The 25,879-nt window shown below is 39.0% G+C and overlaps 1 protein-coding gene across 1 annotated transcript in view; it reads left to right on the plus strand.

The window, feature by feature from the left end:
* The window catches only part of LOC127523556 (LIM and SH3 domain protein 1-like), a 95,975-nt gene that overhangs the window by 61,886 nt on the left and 8,210 nt on the right, over positions 1-25,879 (plus strand). The gene's annotated exons all lie outside the window — the stretch shown is intronic.

Genomic DNA, 25,879 nt, shown 5'->3' on the forward strand with positions numbered 1-25,879 from the left:
TTCCCTAGTTCAGGGCACCAGTCAAGGTATTTTACCTTGGCAGTATGAGAACACTCTCCACAGGGGCTTTTCATTCATTTATAATTAATGTAAAGTGGTCAGCTGATTTATTTGAAAGATTGGTGAGATTGCTAACTTGTAGAGCCTCTTCTGTATTATCAGCACAAGGAAGACAAGTGTAATAAAATAAATTTTATTAACAAAAGATAAACAAGAATAACTAACACAACTACTAAATGAATACCATGAATGATAAAGGAATAAAGTGCATAAGATACATAGAATACAAGTGATTAAGTTGAGTGTGGCTATGGAAGAGTTACGTTACCTTATGGAAAGATAAACTGTTTCTCTGAAAATAATAAGGTGGAGAACCTTATTATGCACTAAACAAATAAACGAAAGATTATTTGTTATGAACTAACATCAGCTATATTACATCTAATGGGAATTAAGAAATTGTATACTGATAATATACAACAATGCCGAGGTCTCTGGAAAGAGGTTTGGTTAAGTGATATTTACGTTCCCCGTTGTTGAGTCCAATGACAATGACGTCTTCCACTGGTTGTGCTGGGTGACAATGCAGTGGGGAGAGGAGCCACAATCTGTTTTAACAGTCTGGAACACAAAGCTCTGTGGGATGCTGATCTCCTGGAGCACCAAAGGGTCCTAAAATCTGGAACACACAGATGAGGCCCTGGCGAAGGTGCAGAAGGTCCTTAACAATCTGGAAAACGCAGACAAAGGTACCTTGGAAGCAAGGTTTGCTCTCCTGAGCTTAACCTTGTTGCAAATGTTGTTACTGTCTCACTGGACGGAAACTCTGCACGTAGTGTTTGTTAATGTCTCTTTCCTCACAGGCTGGAGGCTCAGAACGTGGTTGTCTCTGTTGCTGCCTCACAAGCTGTAGACTCAGATCGTAGGACCTGTTGTTGTCTCTCTGGATGGACCAGAGGCTCAGAACGGTGTTGTATCTGTTAGTGTCTCAGCTTCGCAAGCTGGGACTCAGAACGACATATCGGTTAGTGTCTATCCCCGGACAGGACAGACTCGGAACGGTATATCTGTTGTGTCTCACCCGATGGGAGACTCAGAGCGATATATATGTTATGTCTCACTCCTTACAGAGCTGAGATCCAGAACGGTATGTTATCTGTTATGTCTTTCCCCTTTGAAGGGCAGACTCAGAACAAGGAATGTCTGTTGAAAGGGTACCTTTATCCCTTTCTGATGAGGAGGAGATTGCAATTTAGTGCTTCTCCATTCGAGTGCTGTGATTGGCTGCTGGCATCAGAGGGGACACACACAGTGTGGCCGCTTCTCCCGCAGAGGCATAAGCTATATCCGCAGGATGGGCCTTGAATCTGCGTGGCTTAGATGGCAGGATGAGATCCGCTCCTAAAGAGGTAGCAGAAGGGCACAGGTGTGCGGCAACGGTCTCCTTGACGAGGGGCATGTGCGCACATCCGTGTGCCTCTGCCCCATCCATGTGAGAGAAGAAGGCCTGGGTAGATGCGTGGATGTGCGCCGACTGAGGTGCAGACCACGACTTAACCATGTGGTCATGGACGTCCGGAAAGAAGGGCGTCCTCCTTTTTGGAGTGGCCTGGCGGCAGCCCATCTGGAAATACCAGGAGTCCAAGTTACTCGTGGTCAGCTCTTCTGGAGTGCTCCATGAGAGGTCTGGGTCCCTGACCCATAGCTGATGCAGTGTTGAAGTGACCGCTCTCGAAAGGGAACCATGGTATGCCTTCGTAAGGGTATTTGATTAATTATAACTATTATATGAAAAGTAAGTTATACTGCTGTTTAATCATCAGTTTGGCTTGTTTGGGCATGTCTTGTAGGCTCTTCGCTGCTCGTTTACAGTCAGAAAGCAGATAGCGTGCAATGCTAATGGCGCTAGCGGTCTTACAGTGATTGTCAATCTGTTACCAGATTGTCAGGAGGGAATCAGCGATGCTTGTCAGTTATAAGTCATATTTGTTTGCAGTACAATTGTAAATGTAACATATATAATAGTCTAGCCATCGTAATAATGCATTGTCACCCACAGTTACTACACTTTTACTATGTTAAAACCATGATTCGCTTTCGTAAGGGTGTTTATCAGTCAAATTCATTTAAAAATGTAAATTCAACAGGTATGAAATATGATCAGTAAGAGGAAAAACACAGATTGCAGATTGAAAATAATTCATGTTAATGCAAAGAATATGATTAATTGAATATGATTAAAAAACATTTGGCAGCCCTAAAACATAGTAATAATCTGCATTTTCATGAGAAGCTCTCTGTATATAGGTGCGCTGAACGCTGACCGGAAACTTTCGAGCTGTACTAGTAGAACGCGGAAGTAGATGTCTAAGTTGTCCATTCAACATGCTGAATCGGCCTATAAAACCCAGATGGCGTCCAACTAGAGCCAATTGTGCAGAACACACCGAAAAACTAAGCCGACCGATGCTCAAAAACAGCCCGACATTGCCCAAAGGCCCAACATTGCCCAATGGCTGACCGTCGGCTTGGTGTGTCCCGGCCTTAAGGCTACACGATGTTTTAAAAACATTTAAAACCCATACTATAACATAGTGCTTTTGTGAATTTTCAAATGCTGCGATTACATTACATAAATATATGCACTGCGGGTTTAATATATATATGCACTTTAATTGTTTCCATGCGTGTAGGTTACATGCGTCTCAGAGTAGCTCCGTTCACAGTAAATGCTGCTCCACATGAGCTGTTATCATTTACATGCATGGAGCGCATCTCAAACTTTATCTCTGCATATGCTGAGTTTGGGTTGCTTATAACGTTCATCTGGGAATGCAGTGTGCGCCATTTCTGCAGATTTGTAAGGTAAGTCATTTATAAACCTACGTCAACACACAGGGCCGGCCCTTTTGGGGCCCTAGGCAGATATTCAAAAACCTAAATCTAAACCTCATCTGCTGCTTTCCAGATCAATGTCAAAATCAGACCACGCAGCAAACAGTGTTGTCAAATTTAACTTGTCAGTGGAAAAGAAGCTAATATGCGTTAATTTAGGGCTGCACGATTAATCGTATTTTAATCACGATAACGATATCTGCTTCTCTCGATTGATTACAAATAATCGTCATGATATTGGCCCGCTCGTTATTTATCCTGAAAACGTGTTTTTTCTTTGGGATATGCTTGTGGTTGCCAGATGCAAAGAGCTGAAATCCCCCAAATAGAGCTTTTCCCTTTAAAGGATATACTTTCTTGCCGGTGTTTTACTTAATCTGTGCAATCTGGCAACTCTGTGCACGCGCTCCCTCTAAATTCGGAAGAAGCGCTGATGATCTGAAAACAAACGTGCGCTGGAGTTTAGCGATCTCCACAGCGAAATTCTGCTTCAGTGAAACTGTCATACAGCCAGTCTTTGTTTCTTCACAAGCCACTTGTACTATTTGTGTGACTAAATCTGCCATGATCAAACCTTCAGCGATGAATTTCAACAAATGCAACACGGATCTCCACTGCTGTTTGCAGAATGCACTTTTGCAACCTATGTGACAATTCAATCGGGAAAATGAACATAATTTGGAATTTATTGGAAATAATATTAGGAGTTTAGCCGTTTTATCATTTGAAGTTCCTAAAGGTTTTACCAGTTTTCATAATGTTAATCAGTTGATCATATCTTATCGCCACTGGGACGTTCTAAAACGCTTAACATGAAAACGCTTAACGTGAAAAAGCTTAACGTGGCTTAATTTACTAAGACAGTGTTATTAACAAATCAAACTTAGTGAACACCATACTAATAAAGCATACTAAGTACAGACAAGCAGATGAGCCCAGAATATGAACGCAACATGTTTAATGAAGCATTTTCCTCCCATAAAGAAAACGCTTAACGTGGCTTAATGTACTAAGACAGTGACATTAAAAGACCAAACTTATTAAACACTATACTAATAAAGCATACTATACAGAAAAATACTTAAACGCTTAATGTACTGAGTATTTACTTTTCACGTTAAGCATTTTAGAATGTCCCTAGATTTATATATATATATATATATATATATATATATATATATATATATATATATATATATATACATATACATACATGTACATGTGTTTTGTATTGATTTACCATCTAACAAAGTTATCATAGTTGGTTAAATGAAGTCGGTGTGCCACCTACAGGCCTTTTGGGTGAAGTGTAGGTTGGTAAAGAACGTGCAAAATGGCCATAACTACATTACCCTTTTTGATAGAATAATCGTGATAAATAATCGTGATTATGATTTTGAGCAAAATAATCGTGATTATCAGTTTAACCATTATCGTGCAGCCCTACGTTAATTAATCTAAAACAATAAATATCACAAATCAAAACAATTCAGATAATAAGGTATCTAGAATTATTCACATAATTTGAAGTGCCCACGAATCACGATAACACCGTTCACAACATTGACGTTGTTACATTGGCACAGCATCTTCAAAGCACTCACGAAAATTAAACCGGTAAGACACGATGCAGCAACCACCATTTCAACATTATCTTTTAAAAATTCATCACTTAAGGCCTGGGAATACTTCATTTACCGCGTACCGCGTTCCGCTCCATCTTTCCCACAGTTGAGCGCGCAAGCCTTTCAAAGTATACTCTTTTGGCCGTGAGCGCGGAAAGAAGCGTGCACACTTGTGGATTTTGTTTTCAAACGCTCAAGTCACTCACACATGCACTGTGGTAAATGTGGTGTCACATGACAGAATTAGCCTATATGCATGCAGCTTCCGCTTTTGTGGTGTTGCTCCCATTAAAGCACAGTTTTTCTGAAATATTCAGAGTTGCATTAAATCTATTATATTCATATTATTCATATTAAGTTGTATAAAATTATTTTATTACTATTAGTAAGAATAAGACGTTACAAACATCATTCATCCATTTTATTTTATTTTATTTTTGTAATTTTGTTTAATGTTTTTTTCTTGATTACACTTCCTTATTTGATGTTCCCTTTTATTTTATGGCAAGTTAAATTTTATTTGTTTTGTTCTGAAGATGAAAAAGTCAAATTGCATTCTGTACACTAAAAACTGTGTTCAAGCTGCCTTAAAATTTAGTCAACTTAAAATGTGCAGTAGTATTAAGTGACAACTTGGATATTTGAGATATCTTAGGTTAAATCCAGGAAAAAAATATTCTGATGCAAATTTTTAAGTTGTGATAGCTAATTGCAACTATATAGTTGCAATTAGCTATCACAACTTATTTTTTATTTTTTTATTTTTTTTATTTTTTTTAATACAGTGTATAAATTCGAAATAGGCAGTTGTGGCTCCCATTTTAAAAAATAATAGGTCTATTACCAAGCACCAAGCATTCTTTTCAATCCACAATCCAATAAAAGTTCATTCATGGTAAATGTTTGTAAGGGTGGTGATTTTGGGATTTAAAAGTCTTCTATCTTCATTCATGGCACATTTCTCCTGTTTTCCTCATCAGTCTTGTTGGGAATGTTGGCTGTTTCATCCGATTTAAAACTAGTTTAATCATCGAGTGATTTGTAGTTTGTAACCGAGAGGTGTGTGTCGAATTGAAAAGCTAATCTCACTTGAAGTCATAACGCTTTTTAGTAATGGTGACCGGGAATAAGCGCAGCTCCTTTAAGCTTTCGTTCCTTTGTCCACTGGGCCGTGCTGCGTAGTTCAAAGTAAACTATTGAAACACATGAAAACAGCGCTATTTGTTCTGTATTTGTTATTGACCGAGAAACAACTACAGATGATTCAGAGACAGAGCGGTCCGAACGAATCAAAATCATTTCAGATCGTTATGCAAGCGCGTTTGGCCAATTCACGGAAAAGAAAGTTGACAGAAATACAGGACACGCATAATAACTGCTGAAGTATTTGCACGGAAAACATTTCTCAGGTCAGTCGGAGGAGCTTGCTTGGTACGAACAGTGCGTATATAGCCGTACAGCTGCAGGCGCCACTTCGGCGCCTCGTATCTAACCAAATTTAGCCGCACCGCCAGGAAAAGAGGAGGAGGGAGATTGAGGTGCCGCGGGCTGAATTTGGCCCGCGGGCCGCCAGTTGACGAGCCCTGGAATACAGTATGTGTTCTTGGCCATGTCAAACCGCGACTGGCTTGACTGCATGTTCAAGGCTTACATTAAACATTGTTGCTGTGTGACCGAACATTTCACTGTACCGATTTTTTTTTTTTTATGGACCCTAAAGTTTTGCTTACAGGACAAATGAGCTGCCCTGTGTCCAAACCCATTGGCTTTGTCACATAAAGGCAGTTACATGCAGTCTATTTCCTAATTTAGTAATAGGCCTATTCGTGAAGATAAGCAGTAAACTGCCGAACTCCAATTGTCTCATTACCCTCTGCATTTTACAAATATATGGTATGTGAAAGATACAATATAATTTGCGACATACACGAAATTATGTATAGAAAACGACTCAGGCATTTTTTTTTTTAATCGGTACAACAAAACTTGTGTGACAATGCCGTAATCTGATCTAAAAATATATACTAACATGATAACGTGAATTAGAAAAAAAAAAAAAAAAAAAAAATGCTGCAAATGTGCATTGTTATATAATGTATCACAGTTAGGAATATTTATGAATTAAAAAATGTTACTATTTTAAACCATGCAGTAAGGACTATGGATATCAATGATATTTCTGTTATGGTCAAATAACTATAACATTTATAGATAATATACTATAAATGCTATTTTTAATGGAATAGCATATAAAGCAGTCAAAATACATTCATAATAGCTATATATAAACTATGACTTATACACATTTACGCATATTAGACCATTGTACTTTACCAGTACTACTTAAATGTTTCCCAAAACTCTCCGCTGTATCGTTTCTCTCTCTCTCTCTCTCTCTCTCTCTCTCTCTCTCTCTCTCTCTCTCTCTCTCTCACACACACACACACATACACACACACACACACACACACACACACACACACACACACAGCTAATCAGCACCATTTTGAGAAGTTTCATTTACAGTGGGTAAAATAAGTATTGAATACGTCAACATTTTGTTTTTATTAAACATGGTTCCAATGCAGCAATTCACATAAAATTTTGAACAGACATCAATATTAACTTAAGAAATCTACACAGAAAAAGAAATCATAATTTTACAATCCATAAAAAAGCTATGTGTAATAAAAAGTAAAAAGTAAAAAAGTATTGAACTCACTAGCTGAAATTGCATTTAATAGTTGGTGGAAAAGTCTTTTTTTTTCTCGCAATGACAGCTTCAAGGCGCATCCTGTATGACCACACTTTAAATCTTGAACATTCTGGGGGTATCCCTTGTGAATTTTAATCTTCAGTTCCTTCCACAAATGCTCTGTTGGGTTTAGGTCTAGTGATTTACTGGGACATTCTAACAACTTTATTTTCTTCTTCTGGAACCAATTCAAGCTCTCCTTTGCAGTGTGTTTTGGATTGTTGTCCTGGTGGAAGGTCCACCAAAGTCTCATCTTCATCATCCTGGTGGATGGCAACAAATTCATCTCAAGAATTCCCAGTACATGGCTCCATTCATCTTCCCTTCAATAATACTGATTCTGCCAGTACCATGAGAAGAGAAACAGTCCCATACCATAATGCTTCCACCTCGAAAACATCACTGTTGGTATGGTATTTTTAGGGTCATATGCAAAGCCATTTCTTCTCCAAACATGGCATTTGGTATTGTTGCCAAAAGTTTGATTTTTGTCTCATTTGACCACACTAAATTCTCCCAGTAGTTCAGACCTTTCCAAATGTTGTGTAGAAAACTTCAAATGAGCTTCAACATGCCTTTTCTTCAATAATGGAGCTTTCTGTGGTGAGCGTGCATGGAGGCTGTGGCGGTGGAGTGCATTTCCTATTGTTTTCTCTGTGACAACTGTACCTGCTGCCTCCAAGTCTATTAGGACCTCTTTCTGAGTGGTCCTTGGTTCTTAGGCTACTCTTCTGACTAACCTTCTGACTCCCTGATCAGAAATCTTGCTAGGAGATCCTTTGCATGGCCAGTTAATGTTGATGTTCCTTTCAGTTGTGGAAAATGGCCCCAATGGTGCTTACAGGAACATTTAGGAGTTGGAAAATCCTTCTGTAACCAGTACCGTTATGATGTATGGCAAAAATCTTGTTGTGAAACTCTTGGGAGAGCTCTTTGCCTCTACCCATCGTGAGATGTCCAATACTTGCGTTCAGAGGTGGTGGGTGAGCCTTTTTCTAACCTAACAACATGCACTAACCCAACTGATTCTAATTTGCACAGGTAGGAGGTAGAACTACTTAGTGAAAATTGTTGCTTTCTTGACTTGCCTTGCCTGCTGTTTCTTAGTGTGTTCAATACTTTTTTTCCCATGCCATTTCACTTTATTACACACAACTTTTTTTATTCATAGTAGTATTTTGATTTACTTATTTGTATTGATTTCTTGAGCTAATACCAACATCTGGTCGAAACTGTATGTGAATTGCTGCATTGGAACTTTGTATTAAAAAAATAAATAAATAAATAAATAACGTATTCAATACTTATTTTACCCGCTGTACATCAAACCTTTTTTTTTTTTTTTTTTTTTTTAAAGAGAGAACTTTATTTTGAAAGAGAAAGAAAATGTTTTCTAGACAATGCTTACATGCCTACAATAATATTGTAAGCATCATTTACATGTGTTATCTGCTGGCTAACAATTGACTAACGATTGAAAAAAAAAAAAAAAAAAAAAATTACACAATGTGGCAATAAGGAGCAAACCCTGTATATTGGAGGTATTTACATGGCTCATCACACAAGTGTAAAAAAGGGTTAGTTCACCCAAAAATGAAACTTCTGTCATTAATTACTCAAACTTCCAAACCTGTAAGACCTTCTTTCATCTTCAGAACACAAGATATTTTTGATGAAATCCGAAAGCTCCATAGGCAGCAATTTAATTACCACTTTCAAGGCCCAGGTTCTAGGTTCTCCGTTAGAACGCAGACTCAATATTGGTTGACACTGTACATGTGAGTGTTCTGACAGATATTCTGGATTCATGCGTTTTCTCTGATCAGATAGCTATCTGATTTATAAAAAACGATTCCATTTACACTTGACCACATAAATGTGCCTCCGCAAAACGGATATAAATCCGATCTTCAATTCCCGCGCTACATGCAGATTTCATGGAGTTCACATCACCAAAAGCAACAAATATGAGCTGCATTTTATTGATCATCAGCTAATTTCAAAATCAAAGACCGCAATAGGAGAGAGTGCGGCAACAGCACTGTTAAGATAATCTAGTCTCATTACTTTTAATGAAGATGATTGTGTTTTGAGTGTCTACGACTTTCAGTTTGATTTGTGGCAGTTTGCGCGTTTTCTTACTGAAGAGATACTCAGCTGCTTATCTGCAGCGATGCATGATGCAGTAGCGCTGTCTGAATATAACGTCATACAGCCTATAACACGCTCTCAAACGTTTATTATTTAGCATTTTTGGGAGTAGTTAAATTTACATACGTGGTTTCAGCGACCAGATGCATTTAGACTTTCAGTTCAGTTTTGTCTGGAATGAGTCCCAGACCATCTCCTAAAGTGGTTTGAGTGATTGGATTTATATCCATCTCGAATGCGTTTCGGAGGGCATTTAGACCTGGTCTTTTCATGATCGGATAGTTATCCAATCAGAGAAAGCGCATGAAATGACCAGGTGTAAACAGGCCCAAAAAGTATTCTCGTCGCTTCATAAAATTAAGGTTGAACCACTATAGTCACATGGACTATTTTAACGGTGTTGTAGGAACAAATCAGATCAAATGAAATTATTAATAATAATAATATTATTAATATTAATTTATAGGGAATTATAAAGAGTCACTTAGTTTACGACCGAGCAACTGAATCGTCCAGCATTCATTTGCCTGGGCCGTAATAAGCTCTTGTAGCGGATATGAATATCCAACTATTGTGAAAACACTATTTAGTAGCACGGTAACTTTAAGATCGACAGTTTAAGACATTAAATTTACAAGCACATAACACAAGACACTTTCTTTTAAAAATCTACAGGAGACTTTATTGATTATTCTAACACATAAACTAATCTAACACAAACACGCACACACAAACATTCATACACGTCGCAGAAAGAAAGGAAATGAGAGTGAAAGAGTTTTAAGAGAGATAATGAAATGATGAGCATTTCTAAAAAAAATATGCATTTCATAAGACCTGACCTGAACGGACCATGAATCACAGTAATTTAATGCACCAGTTCAGCTTTAGAATCTGGAGGTACTTGCTTGTCTGTCTTTGAATGTGGATCCCCTTTTCGGCGTCCTTGGCTTGAGAAACGGGATTAGTTAGTCGGTTTGTTGCAGGTCATTTGTGCTGGTCATCCAATGGAGTCTCTCGCGGCTGAAGTTTGAAGTTGAGTCAGCAAAAGAGTCGTTGGCTGAACTGTGCAGCAAAACTTAATTTAGAACATGAGACTCTCGACATAAAAAGAAAGGGAAGTTAAAGTAAAAGAAAAGGAATGTGAATAAAGTTGGATGGCTTGAATGAGCTGCTTGTCTGTCCTTTGTCTTAAGCCATATTCTTCTTTGTTCAAGGATTAGTTACTATGGTCTTAGTCTTCATCTTAGTCCCTGTCTCTATTGTCTTAGTGATGTGACTGTTTAACCTAGGTGTTTGGTCCAACCTCTTTGAGGAGTTCTGGCCAATCAGGTATAGTCTTGTTTCAAAGGTGGCTTTTCTCCGCCCCAATCATAACTAAGTGTTATCTCAGGCCTCTTGAATTACATGCTTTCTATTAAATGGAATACGGTACATTTTACACAGATTTTATTCAAGCCATGATTTAAGTGGAATGTAGAGATTTAAATATATTCCAAACAAGACAGACTTTCAATCAATCATTAAAAAGTTATCACATTTACGTGAATTGTGGGTGTTCTAAGCACAACTGGTCACATGTAGGCTGTGTAGCCATGATATAGTGTTATGTTTGATAAGTCCATTTATAGTTGTTTTGGAACAATTTTGATACAGTTTATTGTTGTAGAAACAGTCTCTGTGGGTTTTTCTGTAAAGTTTCAACAGTGTCACTCATAGGTCACTCAGAGAAACAGGCCTGCATTGTCTCTCTGTCTCTTTTGATCTGGAGATCAAAGACTCTTTATCTTCTGGTGGCTTAAATTGTGTTGTCTTTTTGACCATTTGATTTCTACAAATGGCTTAAATTTTGCCCCTTTCCCTCAGTCAGGAAGCATGTGTGGCCATAAAAATACTTCGCAAGGGGTTGTTGATAGACTCACTGGAGTCGCTTGGGCAAGCAATGTTGATTTGGGTTTCTGGAATTATGTTTTGAAAGAATCATCTGAACGATTCATTTGTCTGGTTCGTCCACAATCCCTGTCTTTACTACCTTTCTGGGCCTTATAAAAATATCTTAATTTGTGTTCCGAAGATTAACAAAGGTCTTACAGGTTTGGAACGACATGAGGGTAATTATAGTAATTAATGACAAAATTTTCATTTTTGGGTGAACTAACCCTTTAAGCAATGTAAATGCAAACTAATAGATTCATATAAAAATATTCTAATTTTTGTATACAAATATTTTTGAAATGCCATTATTTGTTTAAAAAAATTATTTGTAAATCTCTCATGGTACATTGCTATTCTTGTTACTTTAATAAAGCACCCTCTCAAATTCTTATTCCAGAATGAGGCAGAAATTATATTATTTTAGTATTCTAAACAGTGATAAAAGCTATGACAATTAGTATTACATTATAAGTATTAGGGGTGTAACGGTACACAAACATGGCGGTTCGGTACGTACATGCATTCCATATAGCAAAAATTATATCAAGTCACCTTCATTAATATAACGCTTTTTACAGTGCAGATTGTATCAAAGCAGCTTTACAGTGATAACTGGTATATACTTTTGGCTGCACAGCAGCTCTTAAAGAAAATGGTGTCATTGTCCAGCTTAAGTAAATTCTGTATTGATTCATTCCGTTGTAAGAATCAATAGTTACTAATTTAGTTAATTTATCTATATCAGCACTGGAGTAAACAGTGATGTCATCATCCAGCTCAGTTCAGTTCGCACACAATGGTGTCAATGCAGGCAGATCAAAGCATTGTTGAATATCAAATGTCAAGTGTCCTCAGCTAAGCAAGCTAAAGGCGACAGTGGCAAGGAACCCAAACTCCAATAGGTGATATCAGGTGGCAAACAAGTGTTAAAATGGAGAAAAAAACCTTGGGAGAAACCAGGCTCAATCGGGGGGCCAGTTCTCCTCTGGTCAACAGCGAACAGTGCATGATTATGATTCAGGCAGCTTTCATAAGTCAGATTGGGATTGCAACAGTCAAAGTATTTATTCCAGTTCCATCTAGTTGAAGATCGTATTCATCACGCTGGTATGGACGGTTTGTTGAGGATCTGTGCCACTGGCTGTCGTGTTGATGTGGCCTTCACAGGGGATGATCTAGTTGACACAATCTCTGCTGACACTTCAGGGCTGCGTTGTCGTCGTGTCAAGGTGCAGGTCCTCAATCTCACCTGGATACGGCCCGGATCTGGCTGACTACGGTAAACCTCGGGATAAACAGAGAGACTAATGTTAGCGTAGATGCCATTCTTCTTCTGATGTAACGAGTACATCTGGTGTTATAGGAAGTGTTCCCGGTTCCGGCTGACCTAATTTATGCAGCCTAACAATCCTTTAACAGATTTGAAAACATAAATTGATAATGTGTTATGTGTATGCCAGGTTAAAGAGATGCGTTTTTAGTCTAGATTTAAACTGACAGAGTGCGTCTGCTTCCCGAACAATGCTAGGAAGATTGTTCCAGAGTTTAGGTGCCAAATAGGAGAAGGATCTACTGCCTGCGGTTGATTTTGATATTCTAGGTATTATCAACTGGCCTGAATTCTGAGATCGCAATAGACGTGAAGGACTATAATGCGTTAAGAGCTCGCTCAAGTACTGGGGAGCTAAAACCATTTAGTGCTTTATAAGTAATTAGCAAGATTTTAAAATCTATTTGATGTTTAACAGGGAGCCAATGCAGTGTTGACAGAACCGGGCTAATATGGTCATACTTCCTGGTTCTAGTAAGAACTCTAGCTGCTGCCTTGTGTACGAGCTGTAGTTTGTTTATCAAGCGAGCAGGGCAACCACCCAGTAGAGCGTTACAGTAATCTAGCCTTGAGGTCATTAACGAATGAACTAACTGTTCTGCATTTGTCATTGAGAGCATATGTCGTAGTTTAGATATATTTTTAAGATGGAAGAATGCGGTTTTACAAATGCTAGAAATGTGGCTTTCACATTAAAAATTGGTATCAAAGAGCACACCCAGGTTCTTAACTGATGACAAAGACTTAACAGAGCAGCCATCAAGTGTTAGACAGTATTCTAGGTTATTATGTGCAGAAGTTTTTGGTCCAATAATTAGAATCAGTTTTTTTTTTCTGAATCTAGTAATATGAAATTACTGGTCATCCAATTTTTTTTTATATCAGCTATGCATTCCGTTAATTTTGTGAATTGGTAAGTTTCATCAGGACGCGAAGAAATATAGAGCTGTCATCAGCGTAACAGTGAAAACTAACGGCATGCTTCTTAATGATATCTCCCAAGGGTCCTAGTACTGAGCCTTGCGGTACTCCACACTGAACTTGTGATTGTTATGACATCTCTTCGTTTACAACTACAAACTGATAACGGTCAGATAAGTATGATTTGAACCATGCCAATGCAATTCCACTAATGGCAACATAATTTTCGAGTCTGTTTAAAAGAATGTTGTGATTGATAGTGTCAAATGCAGCACTAAGATCCTGTAACACTAATAGAGAGATACAACCACAATCTGATGATAAGAGTGTAGTGATTTTTACTTTCGCCCATCCAAGGACGCGAAGTAAAATAGGGATTGGTACTCACGTCACCACTGACGTTGTGATTTTTGGATCACACGTCTCTTAAGGTGTGGTTATGAGTACATCAGATGACCACTTCCCCCTTTTCCTAGTTCAGGGCACCAGTCAAGGTCTTTTACCTTGACAGTATGAGAACACTCTCAACAGGGGCTTTTCATTCATTTAGAATTAATGTAAAATGGTCAGCTGATTTATTTGAAAGATTGATGATATCGCTAACTTGTAGAGCCTCTTCTGTATTATCAGCACAAGGAAGACACAAGTGTAATAAAATAAATTTTATTAACAAAAGATAAACAAGAATAACTAACACAACTACTAAATGAATACCATGAACGATAAAGGAATAAAGTGCATAAGATACATAGAATACAAGTGATTTAGTTGGGTGTGGCTATGGAAGAGTTACGTTATCTTATGGAAAGATAAACTGTTTCTATACCTTATTATGCATCAAAACAAATAAACGAGAGGTTATTTGTTATTAACTAACATCAGCTATATTACATCTAATGGGAATTAGGAAATTATATACTGATAATATACAACAATGCCAAGGTCTCTGGAAAGAGGTTTGATTAAGTGATATTTACGTTCCACATGGTTGAGTCCGATGACGGTGATGTCTTCCACTGGTTGTGCTGGGTGACAATGCAGTGGGGAGAGGAGCCAGAATCTGTTTTAACAGTCTTGAACACGAAGCTCTGCGGGATGCTGATCTCCTGGAGCACCAAAGGGTCCTAAAATCTGGAACACGCAGATGAGGCCCTGGCGTAGGTGCAGAAGGTCCTTAACAATCTGGAACACGCAGACAAAGGTACCTTGGAAGCAAGGTTTGCCCTCCTGAGCTTAACCTTGTTGCAAATATCGTTACTGTCTCACTGGACGGAAACTCTGCACGTAGTGTTTGTTAATGTCTGTTTCCTCACAGGCTGGAGGCTCAGAACGTAGTCGTCTCTGTTGCTGCCTCACAAGCTGTAGACTCAGATCGTGGGACCTGTTGTTGTCTCTCTGAATGGACCATAGGCTCAGAACGGTGTTGTATCTGTTAGTGTCTCAGCTTCGCAAGCCGGGACTCAGAACGACATATCGGTTAGTGTCTATCCCCGGACAGGACAGATTCGGAACGGTATATCTGTTGTGTCTCACCCAATGGGAGACTCAGAACGATATATCTGTTAATGTCTCACTCCTTACAGAGCTGAGACCTAGAACGGTATATCTGTTATGTCTTTCCCCTTTGAAGGGCAGACTTAGAACGGTGTATCTGTTAATGTCTATCCCCGTGCAGGACAGACTCAGAACAAGGAATGTCTGTTGAAAGGGTACCTTTATCCCTTTCTGATGAGGAGGAGATTGCAGTTTGGCGCTTCTCCATTCGAGTGCTGTGATTGGCTGCTGGCTTCAGAGGGGATACACACAGTGTGGCCCACCCTTCTTTCCCCTGTGGAACTCATTTGCATAAAGCACAAAGTTGGAAGTCTTTACAGTGTCTTTAAAGTTTACCAATGCATTTCTCACTTTCCAGACCACCACCAGAATACCTTTGGCAATATTCTAAACAAATAGAGACTAAACATGATGGGAAAAGATTGAACTGTCATGCATTCATTCAATTGTACATTAACAGCTGAATTTGTGTCAGATGTTGCACTACAAATAGCTGTCACTGAGAATACTTATTTCTGTGAATAAGTATGAAATGGATGTGTAGTTTGCATCAGTTTTAAGGTTTTCAAAAATAGTTTTGAATGGATTTGGATGGATCTTTGTGATCTCTCTTTGTTTCACCCATTGCTGCTGAGGTCCCAAGGAATTTTTATGGCAGTCTCTGGCCAACCTTAGGAAGTAGTCTCTAGATGGGTGAAGGGCAGAAACTGCATGTGGACCAATGAGAAGTCCTGTCCTTCCCAGGCTTGGTACAAGAGGTCTTCTTCTTTATCTGATGGCGTTGGACAGTTTATTTGTGTTAGTCCACCAATATCCAATCAAAATGTAGCAAACCTTTGCCCACTGTTATGGACAGAGAGGGGCCTGGCCATAAACTGGGCCCTGGAATGTGCTGTTCACTACAAGAGCAAATCATTTGTAACTCTGAGAACAGTCTCAGTACTATGGTACCGTCTAAATCCTGACTGGAAATCCTCACAGATACCATTTCTTTCTAAAAAGGAACATAGTTGTGATGATACTGCCTTTTCTAGTATTTTTGACAGAAAAAGGTAGATTCGAGATTGGCCTGTAATTGACTAATTCTCTACGATCAAGTTGTGTTTTTTTAATAAGAGGTTTAATGATAGCCAACTTAAAAGTTTTTGGTACGTATCCTAGTGATAATGATGAATTAATGATATTAAGAAGAGGATCTATGACCTCTAGATTATTGTCTGTGATAATATCATTTACAATAAGCGTTTCTGAAGAAAGGGATCTAATATTCAGTAACCCAAGCTTTATCATTTGTTCATCAGTATTATCTCTGTTTTTTATTTGTTGAACATCAATTAAATTTTTACCCTTAAATGGGTTTGGGAGTTTTTTGTATTTACTAATTCGGGGTACAGACACAGTCTCTATGTGATGATATCTAGGTGAAAGAGTTTCTGTGTGTTGGGATTTATCTGACTTCTGTGACGTGAGACAGCTAGCAGATGGTCTGTTTAGCCAGTCTGTCTGCTTCCTGACCTGGGCCCCAGTTTGTCATGTTTCAGCTCTAAGACTATGTGCCATATTACTAGAGAGAAGAGCGGCACTATCCCAGGAGAGATGAATACCATCTCTTTTCAACAGGTCAGGTCTGCCCCAAAAACTTTTCCAATTGTCTATGAACCCTATATTATTCTGCGGACACCACTTAGCAGACTATCATCACTCAGTGGCTGGCTATCTAAGTATCTCATCACTCCAACGAACAGGAAGAGGGCCAGAGCAAATTACAGTGTCTGACATTGTACTTGCGAGTTCACACACCTCTTTAATGTTAATTTTTGTGATCTCCGACTGGCGAAGTCAAACATCATTAATGCCGACGTGAATAATAATCTTATCTTATCTTATGATTAGCGTTAGCCAGCACTTTTAAATTTGATGTCAGGCGCTCTGGCTCCCGGCAAACATGACTATGGTGGCTGGTGTCTCTATTTTCACGTTCCGTATAATAGAATCACCAATAACTAGGGCACTTTCAACAGGATTCTCAGTGGGTGCGTTTTACTCCATTCACCGGTGACGTAGTGATTTTTGATCACATGTCACTTAAGGTGTGGTTATGAGTGTATCAGATGACCCCCCCCCACCCCCCTTTTGTAATACGGGGCACCAGTTAAGAATACTATCTTAACAATTTAAGAACACTCCAAAAGAGCTGTTCAATAATTCAGAATTAATATAAACTGGAGGGAGTTGGTCAACTGATTTATCTGAGGATTTGTAAGAGTCTGGTCAACTAGTAGAGTCTTTGATCATCAACACAAGGAAGACACAGTTATAATAAAATCAGTGAAATTTATTAACAATAGACATGCAAGAGTAAATACCACAACGATTAATCATGAAATAATGAATATGCACTTCTAAAAGATAGTCAAATAGTAATCAAAAGAGAATACTGAATTAAATCAAAGAAACAAATAAATGAAGTGAACACAGAATGGATAAATTCAATGCTGTTGAACTAAATGTAGAATGGAAGAGAACTGTATGGGAATGCTTCTTATGGAAGCCACCTAATGGCTCTGGTAAAATGGTGATAAATAATTGCTTATTTATCATGTAACAAGCTGACCTCAAGTAACTGTTATCTAAACAGGTTAGAAAAACATATGCTGCATGTATAAACTAATGTCAAGGTCTCTAGAAAAGAGGTTTGGTAAGTTTATATTTATGTTCCACACAGTTGGGTGATCAATCCGGTAGCAGAGACGTCTTCCACTGAGGATACAGGCTGCGTGCAGTGGGAGGGCGCTGAGTTGTGATCCAGTAGTCATGCCACGCTGGGCTGGAGGATGCTGAACTTCGGTTGCGCCAAGAGGGTCCTTTAGGATGGACTGGGCAGCTGGGTCAGATCAATCTTCACAGGTTCCTTTGCAGGCTGGCTGAGTCACTGAGGAGCCGTGTGGTACAGGCAATGTCTGCTGATGCGGAGGTTCTTTGCGGACTGGGCTTCGCTGCTGTAGGAGCCGTAAGGGTCAGATGAAGTCCCTCAATGCTGGGGCCCTTTTTGCAGCTAGAGTGCAGCTGGAAGCAATGTAAAAGGTTTTGCTTGCAAAAGCTTAACCTTAACTGTCTTGTAGTCTCTTTCCTCGTCAGGTCAGAAACTCAGGACGTGGAGTGTCTGTTAATGTCTCCTTCCCCGTCGAGCTGGAAATGCAGAACAAGGGTGTGTCTACCCGGGGGACATATTTATCCCTTTCCAATGAGGAGGAGATTGAAATGTGGCGCCTTGCCGATCCTGGAGTGTGATTGGCCACTGTTATCTGAAGCAGCCCTGTGTTGCCCACCCTAGTGTGGAACTCATTTGCGTAGCATAAAGTACAGTGTTAAAATAGTGTCTTTAACATTTTACCCATGCATTATTTCTTTACCAAACTTCTTTCAAATTATTAAAGGCATCGTAGGGAACAGATAGACACCAAACACGATATGAAATGGTTAAGTCATCGTCCATGCATTTGTTCATCTGTTAACAGGTCTGTCCCATGACCTGTTGTGTTAACAGTCAGTAACCATTAACATAAACTGTGCTTTGCCTGAAAATATTTCAATTTCATTTGCTAAAATCATTTAAGTTCATTTTTTTCCTCATTAATGTACACACAGCACCCCATATTGACAGAAAAACACAGAATTGTTGACATTTTTGCAGATTTATTAAAAAAGAAAAACTGAAATATCACATGGTCCTAAGTATTCAGACCCTTTGCTGTGACGCTCATATATTTAACTCAGGTGCTGTCCATTTCTTCTGGTCATCCTTGAGATGGTTCTACACCTTCATTTGAGTCCAGCTGTGTTTGATTATACTGATTGGACTTGATTAGGAAAGCCACACACCTGTCTATATAAGACCTTACAGCTCGCAGTGCATGTCAGAGCAAATGAGAATCATGAGGTCAAAGGAACTGCCTGAAGAGCTCAGAGACAGAATTGTTAAGTTCTGCTGCACTTAACGTTCCTAAGAGCACAGTGGCCTCCATAATCCTTAAATGGAAGATGTTTGGGACGACCAGAACCCTTCCTAGAGCTGGCCGTCCGGGTAAACTGAGCTATCGGGGGAGAAGAGCCTTGGTGAGAGAGGTAAAGAAGAACCCAAAGATCACTGTGGCTGAGCTCCAGAGGTGCAGTCGGGAGATGGGAGAAAGTTGTAGAAAGTCAACCATCACTGCAGCCCTCCACCAGTCTGGGCTTTATGGCAGAGTGGCCGGACGGAAGCCTCTCCTCAGTGCAAGACACATGAAAGCCCGCATGGAGGACTCCAAGATGGTGAGAAATAAGATTCTCTGGTCTGATGAGACCAAGATAGAACTTTTTGGCCTTAATTCTAAGCGGTATGTGTGGAGAAAACCAGGCACTGCTCATCACCTGTCCAATACAGTCCCAACAGTGAAGCATGGTGGTGGCAGCATCATGCTGTGGGGGTGTTTTTTAGCTGCAGGGACAGGACGACTGGTTGCAATCGAGGGAAAGATGAATGCGGCCAAGTACAGGGATATCCTGGACAAAAACCTTCTCCAGAGTGCTCAGGACCTCAGACTGGGCCGAAGGTTTACCTTCCAACAAGACAATGACCCTAAGCACACAGCTAAAATAACGAAGGAGTGGCTTCACAACAACTCTGTGACTGTTCTTGAATGGCTCAGCCAGAGCCCTGACTTAAACCCAATTGAGCATCTCTGGAGAGACCTAAAAATGGCTGTCCACCAACGTTTACCGTCCAACCTGACAGAACTGGAGAGGATCTGCAAGGAGGAATGGCAGAGGATCCCCAAATCCAGGTGTGAAAAACTTGTTGCATCTTTCCCAAAAAGACTCATGGCTGTATTAGATCAAAAGGATGCTTCTACTAAATACTGAGCAAAGGGTCTGAATACTTAGGACAATGTGATATTTCAGTTTTTCTTTTTTAATAAATCTGCAAAAATGTCAACAATTCTGTGTTTTTCTGTCAATATGGGGTGCTGTGTGTACATTAATGAGGAAAAAAAATGAACTTAAATGATTTTAGCAAATGGCTGCAATATAACAGAGTAAAAAATTTGAGGGGGTCTGAATACTTTCCGTACCCACTGTATATATATACTGTGTGTGTGTGTGTGTATGTGTGTGTGTATATATATATATATATATATATACACAGTATCTCACAAAAGTGAGTACACCCCTCACATTTCAGTAACTATCTTTTCAAGGGACAATACTATAAAAATGAAACTTGTATATATTTTAGAGTAGTCAATGTGCTGCTTGTATAGCAGTATAGATTTACTATCCTCTGAAAATAACTTAACATACAGCCATTATTGTCTAAATAGCTGGCAACAAAAGTGAGTACACTCTAAGTGATAACAGCTGTACATCTTTTCTTAACAGCTGTACATGCAAAACCACGTGTCCTATTCATCATGTTCATGTTTTTGTCTGCTAGATAGGACAATACAAATTTGTGTATCTTGTATTAGAGCAGTTAAAATTTGGTGCTTTGAGTACAATTCTCTCATACTGACCACTGAATGTTCAACATAGCACCTCATGGCAAAGGACTCTCTGAGGATTTGAGAATTAGAATTGTTGCTCTCCACAAAGATGGCCTAGGCTATAAGAAGATCGGTAACACCCTGAAACTGAGTTACAGTACAGTGGCCAGGGTCATACAGAGGTTTTCCAAGAAGGGTTCCACTCAGAACAGGCCTTGCAAGGGTCAATCAAAGTAGTTGAGTCCTCGTGCTGTGCGTCAGGTGCAGAAGCTGGCTTCATAAAACAGACGCATGAGTGCTGCCAGCATTGCTTTAGAGGTTGCAGAAGCAGAAGGTCAGCTTGTCGGTGCTCAGACCATACGCCGCACACTGCAACAAGTCGGTTTGCATGGCTGTCGTCCCAGAAAGAAGCTTCTTCTGAAGCTGGCTTACAACAAAGCCCGCAAACAGTTTGCTGAAGACAACCTGTGCAAGAGCATGAATTACTGGAACCATGTCCTATGGTCTGATGAGACTAAGATAAACTTGTTTGGCTCAGATGGTGTCCAGCATATGTGGCGACGCCCTGGTGAGAAGTACCAAGAAAATTGTGTCTTGTCTACAGTCAAGCATGGTGGTGGTAGCATCATGGACTGGGGCTGCATGAGTGCTGCTGGGACTGGGGAACTGCACTTCATTGAGGGGAACATGGATTCCAGCATGTACTGTGATATTCTGAAGCAGAACATGATGCCCTCCCTTCAGAAACTGGGCCGAACGGCAGTTTTCCAACATGATAACAACCCCAAACACACCGCCAAGATGACAACTGCCGTGCTGAGGAAGCTGAAGGTGAAGGTGATGGAGTGGCCAAGTATGTCTCCAGACCTAAACCCTATTGAGCACCTGTGGGGCATCCTCAAGTGGAAGGTGGAGAAGCGCCATGTGTCTAACATCCAGCAGCTCCATGATATCATTATGGAGGAGTAGAAGAGGATCCCAGCAACAACCTGTACAGCTCTGGTGAATTCTATGCCCATGAGGATTAAGGCAGTGCTGGATAACAATGGTGCTCACGCAAAATATTGACACTTTGGACACAGTTTTGACATGTTCACTTAGGGTGTACTCACTTTTGTTGCCAGTTATTTAGACAATAATGGCTGTATGTTGACTTATTTTTAGAGGACAGTAAATCTGTACTATTATATAAGCAGCACATTGTCTACTCTAAAGTATATACAATTTTCATTTCTATAGTATTGTCCCTTGAGAAGATATACTAAAATGGTTGCTGAAATGTGAGGGGTGTACTCACTTTTGTGAGATACCGTATATCAGTGGCATGCGGTCCATATAAGCTGTGAATGCTCTGCATACCCAAGCCATTTGTGGACACTGCAATTAATATTAACATTATAAATTACTATTAAATCCCTTGTTTGAGGTGTACCATAAAGCCTACATGATTGGCAATGCGTATGTAACTGTCCGTAATTTATTTATTTGTCAAACAACGGTAATTTTCTTTAAATCTGCCAGTTACGGAGACTTCCGGGTAAACTGATCTACAGCAGCTTTTGCGCCTTCACGCTTTTGTTATGGAGCGTCATCACTGTAGCGCATTCTCATTGGTTTGCTGGCCTATGGCGAATTTCATAAGCAGGATAAGCTGTGAGCTGATAGCTTGCCCAAGAGGATGAGCTGCTGCCAGATCTCGAACACCGAAAATCACATTGTATTTGATACAAAACTAACTAGACTTAACCAAATGGGGAAAAAGTCATAACTAAAACTATTTTCATAGTATTTCATTTTCTCCATAGGGATTTTTTTATGAAAACTTATAAATTGTTGAAGACAGTCCTACTGTAACCAAAGAGTATAGAAGTATAAGTTCTTTGCTGTAACTAGGCCTATCAGAGGATGTTAATCGATAGTCTGTGCATTTGTTAAAGTCCTCAGTTTGCATAATTTCAACTTATTTTTTAAAGAATACTGATATTTTTTATTTATTATAGCCTACTTATATTAATTATAATTACATTTTATTTTTTTATTTATAATAGGCTGCTAATACTGATTATGTTATACTTATTTTTAATTATGAATTTAAGAAGTACTGGCATACATTTAAATTGACGCAATGGTGTTTTTTCTGATCTGTCCTAAACTGATACGTTTAAAGGTGAAGTATGTCGTATCTATGACACTAGCGGCACCAAGCGGATTACAAAAATACAGCATATTTTGCAAACGCACCTTTCGCATGTTGTGCCTCCGTCGACTCAAACATCACAAAAGCTCTTATGGTTGCTTGTGAAGGCACGTCTCTGGTAAATGTAGACTACTCTCAATAAAAGGTCCAACATATTAGAAATACTTTTCGCTGTGTTGCTATTTGTCATGAGCAAGCAAATGAGTAAACTAACAATGTGTAGAGAGAAAGCGAGCATCTCGCTTTTTAGCTATAAACCCATTCAACGTAACTGCATCGGCCACATTTTTTACATGACGCACCACCCAGCATACCCGATTAAAAAAAGTCACTGCTCACCACAGATAGATAGATAGATGATAGGACTTTTTTTCTTTCTTTCTTTATGTCCCACACAGAAAATTTAAAGGGTTAGTTCACCCAAAAATGAAAATAATGTCATTTATTACTCACCCTCATGTCGTTCCACACCCGTAAGACCTTCGTTAATCTTCGGAATGTAAATTGAGATATATTTGTTGAAGGCCGTGAGGCCTACGTAGGGAGCAATGACATTTCCTCTCTCAAGATCCATAAAGGTACTAAAAAGATCAGTAAGATTTATGAATGAATCATTCAGAATGTTTTTGTTAACTTGATCTGATTCATTGAAGTAGAACTGATTGATTAAAAAAATTTCTTTTTTTGTGTCCATGAGAATTTTTTTTTCTCCATATTTGTGTTCACACAGTCAGTCTGTCTCTATACAAACACATTAAAAGCACAATACTGCATAACCCTCATAGCAAAGCTATGTATTTTTTTTTTCTTCTTCTGTGCAGCAGAATATCCCTCTAACCCTCTATTTTTTTTTTTTTCTCTAGTTTTTCTCTTTGTGTATGGGCTGTGGGAGAATGGAGTTGCTCTGCACCCCTGGGTCAGCTCAGACCAGCCACTTTATGGGGAATTTCCGGAACGATGCAGGAAAGGGGGGATGGGAATGTCAATTTGGGGAATGTCAGGGTTTTTTTTTTTTTTTTTTTTTTATATGTGTGCCTTTATGAGCATGTGTTAGCAGCCCACCCGAAATGTCGTACAGACCACACCCAGTCTTGAGCATTTGGCTAGGCCTGTCCAGCAGCTAAGGTGGCATGCAGCCCTATTTTGTTCCTTTCTATCGGTTTGGTCATAAATTCAGCCATTCAATATATTAATCTTTTATCTGTTATGCACGATATGGTATTTATGGCTAGGCCCACACATATTCTACTAGCTTTTTTCCATTTTCTGTGAAAAAAATTAAGGAAAATCTTTGTAATTTCTCAGGATTGATGCAAGCATGATTAATATGCTCTTATTGGTAGCTAAATATTATCAAATTAGTGAAAATGCAATAAGTAATTTAATACATTAACATGTAAACGTTTTTTTTTTTTTTTGGTTAATGTTTATATCTGTGTAAGAGAACTACTGCTTAAAGTCTAAACTAAAGGTCTGTGCTGGACTGTTTTTTTTTTTTTGTTTTTTTGTTTTTCTCTTCTCGTCCCGCTCCAGCTAGGTTCTGTTCTGCACCCATTCGCTCCAGCTTAAAATTCACTCTGTGTTCACCTGCTATCTGGTTAGTTTTATTTTCTTCCTGACCCGACCTATTCCACTAAATCCCACTAATCTCACATTTAAAATTTCCTCTAAATAAAGTGTGATTGGGGATAACAAATATAAAATGTAGGCTACACAACACATTTATTTGTTATTTTTTGTTTTATCATGATACTGTCAACACAGTAAAAAATGTCACAGAGAAATAGTCTAAATTAAATACATCTGTAACTCAAAATTATAAGCCAAAAATATACGAATAAATGAAAAAAAGAAGAAAAGAAAAAAAACTGTTGGCTTACTAGCTATTCTGCTAAATGAAATATATTTTTTTAAACATCCATGCAAGAACAGAATGTCGCTGACTGATAACAGTTTCATTACTACCGAATGTCTCTCCTCCAAAATCCAACCACAAAGGCTGAATGTTTTCTCTGAAGGTGCACTTGTGGCCGGGATGCAAAGAACCTAAAGTATCTTGCCAGGTTGCTCGGGGCAGGGAACTCGGAACTGTGTGAATGCCTGCACTGCTGAAAGTTTTGTTAACTTCAAGTTCAAACGTGGATATGCTGTTGTCAAAGGATGTCGGGACTTGGGAGCGGCTGGGCTATTGTCAGACTGCCTGCTCCCATCCAAAGTACACCAGAGTTGCCAACCGCTACCGTCTTTCATTCTGAGATTTAATTCCCCGCTGCAAGAAATCGGTTGGGTTCCTGCGAGAGAGCTGCGGGAATGCAGACCTCTAGTCTAAGCTGCAAAGACAAGTCTGACCAGCTTTTAAAAGCCCTTTAAAACCAGGCTGAGAGCTGGTCTAAGATCAGCCAACTATCTTAGGCTGGTTTTTGCTGGGGATGGCCATTTTACACATTTAACGCTACAATTTTTGAAATGCCTTGGAGTAATTTTCTACATTCTAAAATTACTATCTTTAATGACAAAGTTGGACTTTAAATTAGTATGAGAGGCAAAACAACTTTCCACTGACGATTTTCCTCAGATTTGTCCTGGATGTTTTGGCTTAGGTCTCAAAATGTGTCTGAAAAGTTCTAGAAAGTCCAATAATCTGGTTTTGTACACATTGTGGTAGCAATTTATTTCATAGTCCTGTTTCACATGTGCATACTATATACTTTTTGTAGTAACCTGAACCTACCCTTAAACCTAATCTTAACCAATGTAGTTACCTTATATTATTCAGTATCCTACTTTCTTGGTAAGTACACTGTAAGTACATAGAAATTGCACAAACTGTAAAATAAAGTGCAACCGACATTGTATTCAACAACTTTGGGTTCCATATTTTGTTTTTTCTGAATCATATTTATAAAAGTGTCCCTTTTTAAGACAGTAGACCCCTATGATATAATATCATATAATGCGTAACATATTTAATTAGATTATGTGCTATTCAACACT

The sequence above is a fragment of the Ctenopharyngodon idella genome, chromosome 12 (genome assembly GCF_019924925.1).
Source record: "Ctenopharyngodon idella isolate HZGC_01 chromosome 12, HZGC01, whole genome shotgun sequence".
In the NCBI taxonomy this organism is placed as follows: domain Eukaryota; kingdom Metazoa; phylum Chordata; class Actinopteri; order Cypriniformes; family Xenocyprididae; genus Ctenopharyngodon; species Ctenopharyngodon idella.